Below are 11392 nucleotides of genomic sequence, written 5' to 3'. Positions count from 1 at the left end.
ATAGGTTAAAACAGACTAACATGGCTACCCTTCTGGAACTGGTTAGTTTCAGTAGTTTATGAAGAGTTGCTGAACAGGAAGTGCCTTTGCATGCCTACTCAGCATTTTGCATGGGCCATAGAAGGGAGAAGGAACTCTTGGAACCCCACCCTAATCTTATACCGTCAGTAAGAGTTGTAGCAACTAGCTCATCTATTAGGCCTGGTCTACACTAGAGTGTTTTGTTGACAAAAGGCAGTCCAGCTCTGCTCTAGCTGAAGGAACTTTCATACCTATGGCTAGATTTCTCGTGCCATGGGGAGAAAGACTATGAGCAGGACATGCTGCAGTGCTGAGCTAAAATCAAGGAGCTGCAGCAGAGCTACCACAAGGCCAGGGAGGCAAACCATCACTCTGGTGCAGAGCCAATGAGCTGCCGCTTCTACAAAGAGCTGGAATCCATCCTCAGCAGCGACCCCACATCCACCCCCAAGATGCCCGTAGACACCTCCATGGCCTGGGGGTCACTAGATACTGGACTGAACCCCAACAAAGAGGTCATCAACAAGGAAGTGGAGCTGGAGAATGACCCAGAGCTGAGGAACAGTCCGGTTGCTGAGGGTGGGAATCAGAAGCTGTTCTTGACCCTGGAAGTCTACAGGCAGCCCCAGCCCTTCTGCTCAGGTGCTCAGGAAGCAGGAGAGAGGAGCTTTGGTAAGTGTTTGGAAGCTGATGCTACTTGTGTACTGGAGGCATAGGGGTCCTTACGTTGGCTAAAACATACAGGTGCTTGAAGGGATAGAAACGCATAGGAGTAGCTGTGTTTGCATGTGCTTTCCCATTCCCTTGCACATCTAGGCAGTACGGCTGAGAAGCACATTAATGCATGCTGAGATTTTACAGGTATCCTCCAGTATGACCTCTAGGAAACTTTCTTGGAGGTACTCTCCGATTCTCTGCCTCAGATTCCTGTGCAGAGCAGCTGTGTTTCTGCCCCCATTATAAGTCACTTTCCCACACCAATTGGCAATCACTTGAGCAGGGACCAAAGCAGTGCACAGTTGAGTAGCATAGGAACCTGGTTTGAAACTGCTCGCATGGAGGAGATGCATCCTAGCATCCTTGCTAATTCTAAGGAGTGAGATATCTGCTTCTATGGCCCCTACCTGTGGAGATTGGTGGCACAATTTGAAACTTGTTTTCCCCATGTACCTGCATTTATGCCCCAAGTGAGCACCCACCCAGAACCTAGACCTACTTGTATGATTTTGCCCCCTCTCCCACAACTCACCATTCTCAGGCTGATCAAGGAGCTGTACTCTGTGCAGGGGGACAGTGAGAATGAGGTGTGTTTCACAGTGATTCATATGTTCTGTTAGGGCACTCACAATAATGGTTTTGTTAATTGTTTCTTCTTCTTACACAGATGTGACCTTCGTGGCGAAGGCCCCTACGCCAGCAGACCACCTATGACTGATAAAGAAGCAACCCCAGAGAAGCAAGAAGATGTTCCAGGAACTCCTCCTATCCTCTAAGGCATCCAAAAGAAAGAAAAGGGCATGGAGACAATCGATGTCAGAATCTCAGAAGATGGACAGACAGGAACGGAAAGAAAACCAGGAGAGAATTTTAGCTGGTCATGAGCGCATGATCAAGGCCATGGATGAGCAGATGGAGCTTCTAAAGACAATAGTGTCATTGCAGACACAGTTCATGTAAGCTCAACCCCACTTCAGCTGAAACAGAACTTTTTCTCCTGCACTCCAACAACTTCCCCTACACAAACACATAGAATTTGTTTGTTTGTGTGCCATTTTGTGTTTAATAATAAAAGTAAGCTCTCAAAAAAAGAAGCATTCTTTATTTATGTGTTGAACATGATGTGTGCACCTACCACTAACACACATGTACAGCTGTATAGTGGTCATAAAATGTCACAGTGCAGTTTCAAAAAACACCTGATGGGTTCTTATTGTCAAAATGGGCCCTCGATGCCTCCTTAATGTGTATGGCCCCCTGTTGTGCCCCTCTAATACCCCTGGCATCTGCCTGCTTGTATTCAGATGCAAGGCAATCCGCCTCTGCGGTCCACCCACTTCTCGCCCTCAGCTTCACATAAATTATGGAGCACACAGCGGGTGGCTATAACCACAGGAATATTGTCCTTATTTAAGTCCAACCTCCCATAAAGGCATCTCCAGCACACCTTTAACCTGCCAAATGCACATTCAACAATCATTCGGCACCTGCTCAGCCTGTTATTGAAGAACTCCTTGCTGCTGTCCAGGTTGCCTGTGTAAGGCTTCATGAACCACGGCATTAGTGGGTAGGCTGGGTCTCCCAGGATCTCTATGGGCATCTCAGCATCCCCAATTGGAATTTTTTTCATCTGGACAAAAACTTCCTGCTTGTAGCTTCTGGTACAGGCTGGTGTTCCTGAAGATACGAGTATCATGCACCTTTCCTGACCAACCTACATTGTTGTCAGTGAAAAGGTCACGGTGATCCACAAGCACCTTGAGTACCACAGAGATGTACCCCTTCCTATTGATGTACTCCATCGCAAGATGGTCTGGTGCCAAAATTGGGATATGTGTGCCATCTATTGCCCCACCATAGTTAGGGAATCCCATTGTTGCGAAGCCATCCTCTACTTCACGCACATTGCCCAGAGTCACAGTTATTCGCTGCAGAATGCGATTAATGGCCCTGCGCACTTGTGATAACACAGCTCCAACAGTGAACTTGCCAACTTCAAACTGATTAGCGACTGACCGGTAGCAGTCTGGAGTTGCCAGCTTCCACACAGCAATTGCCACGTGCTTCTCCACCGAGAGGGCAGCTCTCATTCTGGTGTCCTTGCACCGCACAGCAGGGGCGAGCTCCCCACAGAGTTCCATGAAGGTGGCTTTGCGCATTCGAAAGTTCTGTAGCCACTGCTCGTCATCCCAGGCCTGCAGAATGATGCGATCCCACCACCCAGTGCTTGTCTCACGCGCCCAGAAGTGGCGGTTCACCAGGTGCAGATGCTCCGTGAATGACAACAGTAATGCGGTGCTGTTTGTCTTCATGTCACTCAGCAGGTCAGGGTCCTCGGATTCCTGTTCCAGTTTGGAACTCATGATATACTGCATGACCAGCCGCAATGTATTCAGAATGCTGAAAGCAACAGTGAAGAGTAGTACAGGATCCATCTTTTCAGACAGAGATGGTGGGCGCGCAGTAAATGGCGGGGAGCCATTGAAAAAATGGCACGAGTCGCTGCCAGCAATGTAATGAATGATGGCATGGAAATGCAATGCACCATGGGACATTTAGCCAGCACCCCTGCTGCCCCACACTCCTCTCCCCCATCCCAGAATTCCTACTGGCAAAAGTTGCTGAGTTGTATAGGGGAATTGCTGCCCACGATGCACTGCTCTCATTGTTGATATTACAGCTCCAAGTGTGGATGTGTTTTCACAACAAAATGAGTGCTGTGTGGATGGGCGTGAGCACTATGATTATAGCACTTTTTAATCATCAAAAAACTACCGTTGACAAAACTTTCTAGTGTAGACAAGGCCTAAACAAAGGCAGCAAAATGTGACCACCTGGAAAATCTGACTGAAAGCCAGCCAATGCATAACTTATTTTGCATTACAAAAGAGAAGTTTTCCACTCAACCAAGTCCTATACTCCTGACCAGGAAACCCGGGTTAAGAGAGAGGATGTAAAGTAGAAGCCATTAAAAAGTCAATATTTGATTACAGATACTATACAGCAAAAACAACAAGAGTTCTGTGGCACTCTAAAGACTAACAAATTTAATATTTGCAGGCATAAGCTTTCGAGAGACTTCAGCTCTCTTCTTCAGATGTATACAGACTAACACGGCTACCCCTCTGGAACTAAAGATACTATACAGTTGTTTCTTATTCTAAGCATAGGTGATTAATTATTAATTGTATTAATTAGATTGCAGGAGCAGCCACTGTCATCGTTACAGAGCTAGCGGCATCTGTCTCCTTTCTAGTCCCTCTGAGTGCACTCCCTCAGGGGTCAAACCTCATGCATCCTCTTTTGGGGTGCAATTCTGCAGTTCTCCCATTTTAGGCCAGGTCCTAATCTACAGTTCCTTCCATCCTTACCCAAAAGGTCTGACTTATTCAAGTATCTGTATTCTTCCCTTCAGGAGTCTATGACCTGTGGTATACAGTGACCAGACAGACTTCTTAAAACCAAAATATTGTATATTTTAACAGTAGGAGCAAAGCATTTAGTGAAAAATTATTTTAAAATAGCAGACTACACGCATATTTATCTTACCTAAAAGTTTATCATCCCTTGATGATGTTAGACAGGCCTAATTTCTTCAGACACCTCCCAGGGTGTCTGTCTCAGTCTGGTTCCCCCAAATAATTACCCCCATCTCTTGAGAAACAGGTTCCTTTTAATCCTTTCAGAGTTCCTTTGTTCTTGTGAGTTCCCCGACTTACCCTTTTGGTCCAAACCAATCTTATACTGTCTCATCCTGACAGATAGTACAAACAGGTTATGGTTTCTCAGTACACAGACAGGACTCCTTTTTCCAGCCTGGGACCACTCTTCCCCACTTCTCTCTGAGGAGTCTCTGTGATAGTAGACTCTTTCCTTGATGGGTACTGATGAGCCATTAACTGTGGCTATCCATGGCTACTCCACTGTTGTACCTGAAAGACTGCTTGTGGGTGTTCCCAACCTCACAACATATTTCAGTGACACATATAGCAATGCTTCATAACTTCACATATGATGATAGCACATACAATCCAACAGAATATTAATGTTCAACAGATCAAGACTTAATACCTTACAAGGCATTCTTTATATAAAACATATCATGATTATATGACAGTGATTAAATATATCAGGGTTCCAGGGTGCTACTTTGAGGTACAGTGTGCCACAGGCACCCAACTTGTTTTTTGCAAGAAACAAAGGAGTAGGAGGAGGTGCCACCAACTTCCTTATAACATTTAGTCCAGTAGTTAGAGCACTCATCTAGGATGTGGGAGAAAGGTTTAATTTGCTCCCTCTGCCTGATGGGGAGAAACAATTTGAACAGAGGTCTCTGACCTTTCAGGAGCGTGCTCTGAGCTGTGGGATATTATGGCTCTCTCTCAGTCTCTCCTGTTGAAGCTGTTCCACTTTGGCTTAAATAACATTAGGCCAGAAACGGAATGCACATGAGAGCTATTCTATAGCATACTATTTAGCACACCCACTTGGGAGGTAGGAGACCTAGGATCCAGTCCTCCTGTACCGATGATTCTTTAATTATTTATCTAAAGTTAAACATCTTCAACAGGAGAGATTGTTGGGGCTTTGGCATGAGGTTTCTGGACACCTAAAGTGAGGTATTTTGTGCATGCCTAGTTGCAAGAATTTAGATGCCTACAGGATTAGATGGCAGATGAGCAAGGGGTTTTGAAGATCTCAGGGACACCTACATTTTGGACTTGGGTCCCAAAAGTTATGTCTACACTACCCTGCAGCTCAGATTATGGGCATGTGAATAGCAGTGTGCACCAAGTGCTCATTGTATAGTCCCCATGTGGGTACTGTGGGCATAAATGAAAAGGTTCCTAGTTTCCATTAATGTAGTCCAGACCAGAGGACTACATTAAGGCGACTTTGGAATCTTTTATTTCACACCCTTAGCATCCACACAGGGGTGTTACAGCACAGCTGTGGTGCACACTGTGATGCTGGCTGGATTAGGGGACCATTTATGATATTATTTAACATCAATATTTCAAAATTACAATAATTCATATGAGATATGCCATCTCAGGTACCATTAGAAAGGTTATCATTTGCTAAGTATGATTATATTGTTTATGTGCATGTATCATATTTGCATTGGAAGTTATGGATATGTTTGATGTATCAATATTTCAACTTGTGCTATGTTTCTGGGCGACACCCCAGACAGGATGGCACTAGCTGCTTGATGGCTCATTAAGGGAACTCAAAGGTACAATAAGCCCAGGGAAAGAACCCAGGGGCTACACCTGATGAGTCGCCTGGACTTGCTCAATGTGACCCTGGACTCCATCTTATTTCTGTAAATTTCCACAGGCAGCATGGAAAAGGCCAAGGGACATAAAAGGGACATCCATTTTCTCTTCAGTCAGTCTTTAGTCTTCACCTACCTCTGGATCAACTCATATATAACTGAAGCTTTGAAACAAAGGACTGAGACCCATCCAGATACTGGATGTACACCAGAGGGACTATACAAGCCTGCAAACTCCACAATTCTACTGGAAACCTGATACATATTGACTTTCAAATCATTTGTATGTATCTGATTGCTTTAATCATTTAACATTTCTCTTATAGTTTGTTTCTTTCCTTTTATAATAAACCTTTAGTTTTAGTTACTAAAGAGTTGGCTGGCAGCGTGGTATTTTGGATACAATCCAAACTTATACTGATCTGGTACTGTGACTGACCCTTTGGGATCAGGAGAACTTTTTTGGTAAAGAGCATAGAGTTTAAATAACTTATCTCTTTACTGGACCTAGTGACTTATTGGGAGCCAGAGACTGAAATGCAGTAAAGGGGCTGTGTATATTTTGTTGTAGTTTCTTGATAACCAGTGTGGGGAATCAGAAGCATTGTTTGTGGCTGGTTGGAAAGTCTGACTTCAGTGTCACCCACCAGTGCTGGAACAATCTGCTCTCCTTTTGCAGCCTGCCCTGACGTTGGCATTTTCAGGTGGCTACCCTAGGCACGGACAGGGTCACACACACCGCTATTTACACCCCCATAGTCCGAACTGCAGAGCTGTGTAGACAAGCCCTAATTCCAATTGTGGACCTGGGCATAGGGGCCTATGAGAGAGAGCTTTATACAATATCACTCCATATTTCTCCTGATTATAGAGCTTGTGGCTTTTAATACATTAATATGGTTATGCTTCAGATTGACTGTGTAATACTGTATCATGTTAAATCCAGTCAACACAAACTTTATTTTGAAGACAATGCTAGAGCGTTTACAGTTGGTTTGAGACACAAAAGTTTGTTTTAAAATCCTTGAACATGTTGAACTTGTTTTTGTTAAGCATGCAAAACAAACTGTTAATGGTGTTTTAAAAAATAAGACCATTTAACAATTTTGTTTTATACTTATTAATTTTTAAACCTTCTAAATAGTCTCTGTTTTGCTTCCATTTTTCTTTTATTTTGAGAATTGTAGTTTTTGTAATTTGAATAATTTTGATAGTTTAACATAAAGGAATTTTAAAGAAAAAGCAAAATTGTAAAAATGAAGTCTTTTAAAGTTTTGAAGGTTAAGTTGCTAAAACAGACTTTTACTAAAAGAGCATCCTGGATTATTCCTCATTAACAAAATGCCATCTTAATTCAGGGCTGCTACTGTATCTACTATTAAGTTGTTTTGTGCATGTGAGAAAGCAATTTTGGGATACAGAATTTGCCAAACCTAAAATATAACTAAGTACTTTTTTCTATATAATAAATATAAAATAAGGATTTTGTTTTACAATTGTATCTTATGAACCAACATCTGATACTAAGTAGATTTAGTTCATAAAAAGAGGGAATGTTGTATGCTAAATTGTATGCTTGTATGCTAAATTGTGAAGGTAACAAAAGTACAACTCAGCCTGTTACATAAAATGGTTTATAAAAGTCAGCAAAAGATAAAGGCAGAAAAACCTGGATTAGTCCAAACAAAAAGGCTTGCTGATACCACCCAAGGACTGTATTAAGATCATGACTGTTAAACAAGAGGAGAATGGAATCAGAAATTAATGGATCAGAATTGGTGTATTGAAAATTAGGCCTAACTCATGGACAAAATATAGAGGGGCTGGGAGAATAGATATAGATATAGAAGAAAGAAAGAAAGAAAGAAAGAAAGAAAGAAAGACTTTGGGGGAAGGGTGGGGATCAGTACACCAGGTTGGAGGACAGGTGAATTGGAAGAAGTGAACTATACCACCCTGACCATCTTTTGTGACACTGGATCCACTGTTATATCATTGGATCTTCATCATCCTGATTCTGAGAGATGTCCTGACTAGACAGTCCAGGGAGACATCACTACCTCTACCAGTGTCCGCTAACTCCTCAACACAACCTGGAATGTGACACTTGGGTTTTTGTTGTCACCCCATCGCTTGTGTGTCCTTTTCTTTCCTCACCATTTCCTCCCCTGCCCCCCCTTTATATCTTTCTCCTTTTCATTTCTGTTTAATGAGACTCTGGCCAACACTATCTATTTTGCAACACTGCTGTGAACCCATGAGCAGAAAAGCAGTTAAAAACAATGCCCTACACCACCTGAGGCTGATACATGTTTGCCAGGTCTCCGAGTGGCTGATAAGACTGTGTGCCATGCCTGTGTTTTTCCAGATGTAAGATTGCAAGTAAACATTAGCACAAGAGACAGAAGCTGCAGTTTTTATCTTTGCTGTTCTTTTCTCTCTGTGTGTGCTTGTCTTGTTTTATCTTGAAGCAAGATAGAACATTAACAACAGCTCCAACCCATCTCAACTAACTTTTTTCCTTTCCCCAGAAATGACAGTTATTACCATCATTAATACGATCTAAGAGACTGTCAGACAAGGAGTTTTCCATGTATACTTTCTCTACACATAAAGGGAAAATGAATAAGGGATATTATTAAAGTAAAAGATTTACTTAATACTTTATTTTTTAAATGCTTTAACTGTTTTTCCTTTTTTTTTCTGTATCTTTAATAAAAGGTTATAAACAGATTTTAATGGAAGTTGTGGCCAGGGTACTAAGCCGCCTGAAGTCTCCGTACTCAAACCCGTGAACGATGTTTAATTGTTTAGTGTTGTACAGCGACAGGGTCATGTTAATACCTTTGACTCTGGGCCTATTTAGTCCATCAAAATTAACACAGCAGGGTACCAGGCAGCAGCCCTGGCTATAGTATCAATTTAGCTGGTTCTTTCCTAGGAATTCTATTTTTTCCATTCCATACTTCTTAACAACCTCTGAGTGGAGCCCCATTAGCGCAGCAAAGATAGTGTTCTTACATTTTTATTCATGGTAGAGCAATATGGTAGGTAGACTGGGAGAGTTTCTGCTTGCTTCCAATAGCCCAGGTATATTGGTTGGTATGTTTTAGTCCTCCCTTCCTTCCTCCTCTTCCAATGAAGATTTTATATGTTATTGGGTGGCTGTGGCCCTGTAGTCTTTGGGAATAAAATTCTTTATATGCATACATATATTCAGACAGCAGGAGGGGAAGAGCAAAGATGGGGGAAACAATGTTCATTTGTCTGTCCTAAGAAGTAAGCAGAATCAGGCAGCATGGACAATAACCGTAGTGGAAAGAGCAAACATAAATACATCTCTTGTTATAGGCTATTTAATGGAATAGAAAGAGTCTGAGTAATGTAGTTGTAGTGACAATTCAGGCTCCTAAGTCACCAAAATGCTTTTGAAAATTTTACCCCTAGTCTCAGTTGTTTAGATTAAGACAAAATTTGCACTAATTTTAAACAAGATATTTCTAGGGTACTAAGGGGGAAGAAGAGGAGAATTTTCGCAATCCGTTTCCTCTGGCTCTTTTTGCACACATCAAACTTAAGATCCTGATCCTGCAAAGACCTTTGCATCTCAAGAAGAGCTTGGCACCTCCTGGCAGCTTGGTTTTAGGTGCCCATCTCCATGAGGTGCCCTCTCGTAGGCATCTTCCATTTGCTAGCTTAGGCAGTCCCCCCACTAGAGTGCTGGCCTTGTGGATCACAGTCCAAGACACCTATCTCTCCCCATTCATTATATAGGAACTTAGGCATCAACTCAGGCTTTGTGGCTCACAGTCCCTGTGATTTCTTAGGCACCTAAAAATTAGGTGCTGCAATGCCTAAGTCTCTTTGTGGATTTGGGACTAAAAATGTATTTTAGTCATTGAATGTGATGCTGTCTGGATTAGGTGGATCTTTTAGAATATGATTAAATATCAATATTGCAAAATTACAATAATTTGTATGGAATAGATCATGTCAGGTACCATTAGAAAGGTTATAATTTGCTAAGTATGATGGTATTTTATGTCTATGTGTCATATTTGTATTGGAAGTTATGGATATATTTGATATATCTGTATTTCAACTTGTGCTGTGTTTCTAGGTGACACCCCAGACAGATTGGCTGCAGCAATAATCCTGCTTAATGGCCCATTAAGGGAACTCAAAGGTACAAAGAACCCAGGGGCTACACTTTATGAGTCATCAGGACTTGCCCAGGTGACCCTGGACTCCATCTTGTTTCTGTGAATTTCCACAAGCCCCGTGGCAAAGGGACATAAAAGGCAGCTGCTTCATGATCCCATGTTATCTTCATTCCTGCTTCCTACTCTGGACCAACTCATCTCCAATTGAAGCTGTGAAACAAAAGACTTGAGACCCATCCAGGTACTGGATGGACACCAGAGGAACTGTACAAGCATGCAAACTCCACAATTCTATTGGAAACCTGATATATATGGACTTTCAAATCATTTTATGTATCTGATTGCTTTAATCATACACCTCTCACCTTGTTTGTTTCTTTCCTTTTATAATAAATATTTAGTTTTAGTTACTAAAAGATTGGCTGTCAGCGTGGTATTTTGGATAAGATCCAAATTTATAATCTGTATATTATGCCTGGATGTCCAGACACTCTTTTGTTTAAACTCTGTACTTGATCATTTTTTAAACATTATCTTTAATAAAAAAATTTTGATCTGGTAATGTGGCTGGCACTTTTTGGTAAAGGAAATAGTGTTTTAATAACTTATCCCTTTAATGGACCTAATTGGTGATTGGGAGCCAGAGATTGAAATTTGTGAAAGGGGGCTGTGTATTTTTTGTTTTAGCTTCTTGATAACCAGTGTGGGGAATTAGAAGCACTGTTTGTGACTGGTTGGGGACTCTAACTTCAGTGTTAGCCACCAGTGCTAGGAGAATCTGCTATCTTTTTTGCAGCCTGCCCTGACTTAACATTTTCAGGTGGGCTACCCTAGGCACGGACGGTCACTGAAGTCAGCAGCTATGGCTTTGAATATTCAGAGGGAACAGAGTTGTTGAGGATTTTTTAACACAGATTTTATCAAAGTAAAACCACAGTGTAAAGATCCTGTTGAATATGAGGAGGTGGGCCCTAATACTGTTCCAAGAGACATCTTAATGATTTACACAGTTCTAAACCAAAGAAAAATCTAGGAGGGGAAAGGCACTTTACAGCTTTCTCCTTTCACCTTTCTCCGAGGAAGCATGAGGGATCACTATACTTATAGGAAAATCTCTCATTTTAACAAGGAGGAGGCTATTTCAGACTTTCAAGGGAGAGTTAATTAATAGCAATGGGGATCATGATAAACCAGCATGCATCGTGACTAA

The sequence above is a fragment of the Emydura macquarii genome, unplaced genomic scaffold (genome assembly GCF_026122565.2).
Source record: "Emydura macquarii macquarii isolate MOO-44397 ecotype Brisbane River unplaced genomic scaffold, CSIRO-AGI_Emac_v2 contig_431, whole genome shotgun sequence".
Lineage (NCBI taxonomy): Eukaryota > Metazoa > Chordata > Testudines > Chelidae > Emydura > Emydura macquarii.
Note: the sequence above shows the minus strand (reverse complement) of the source record.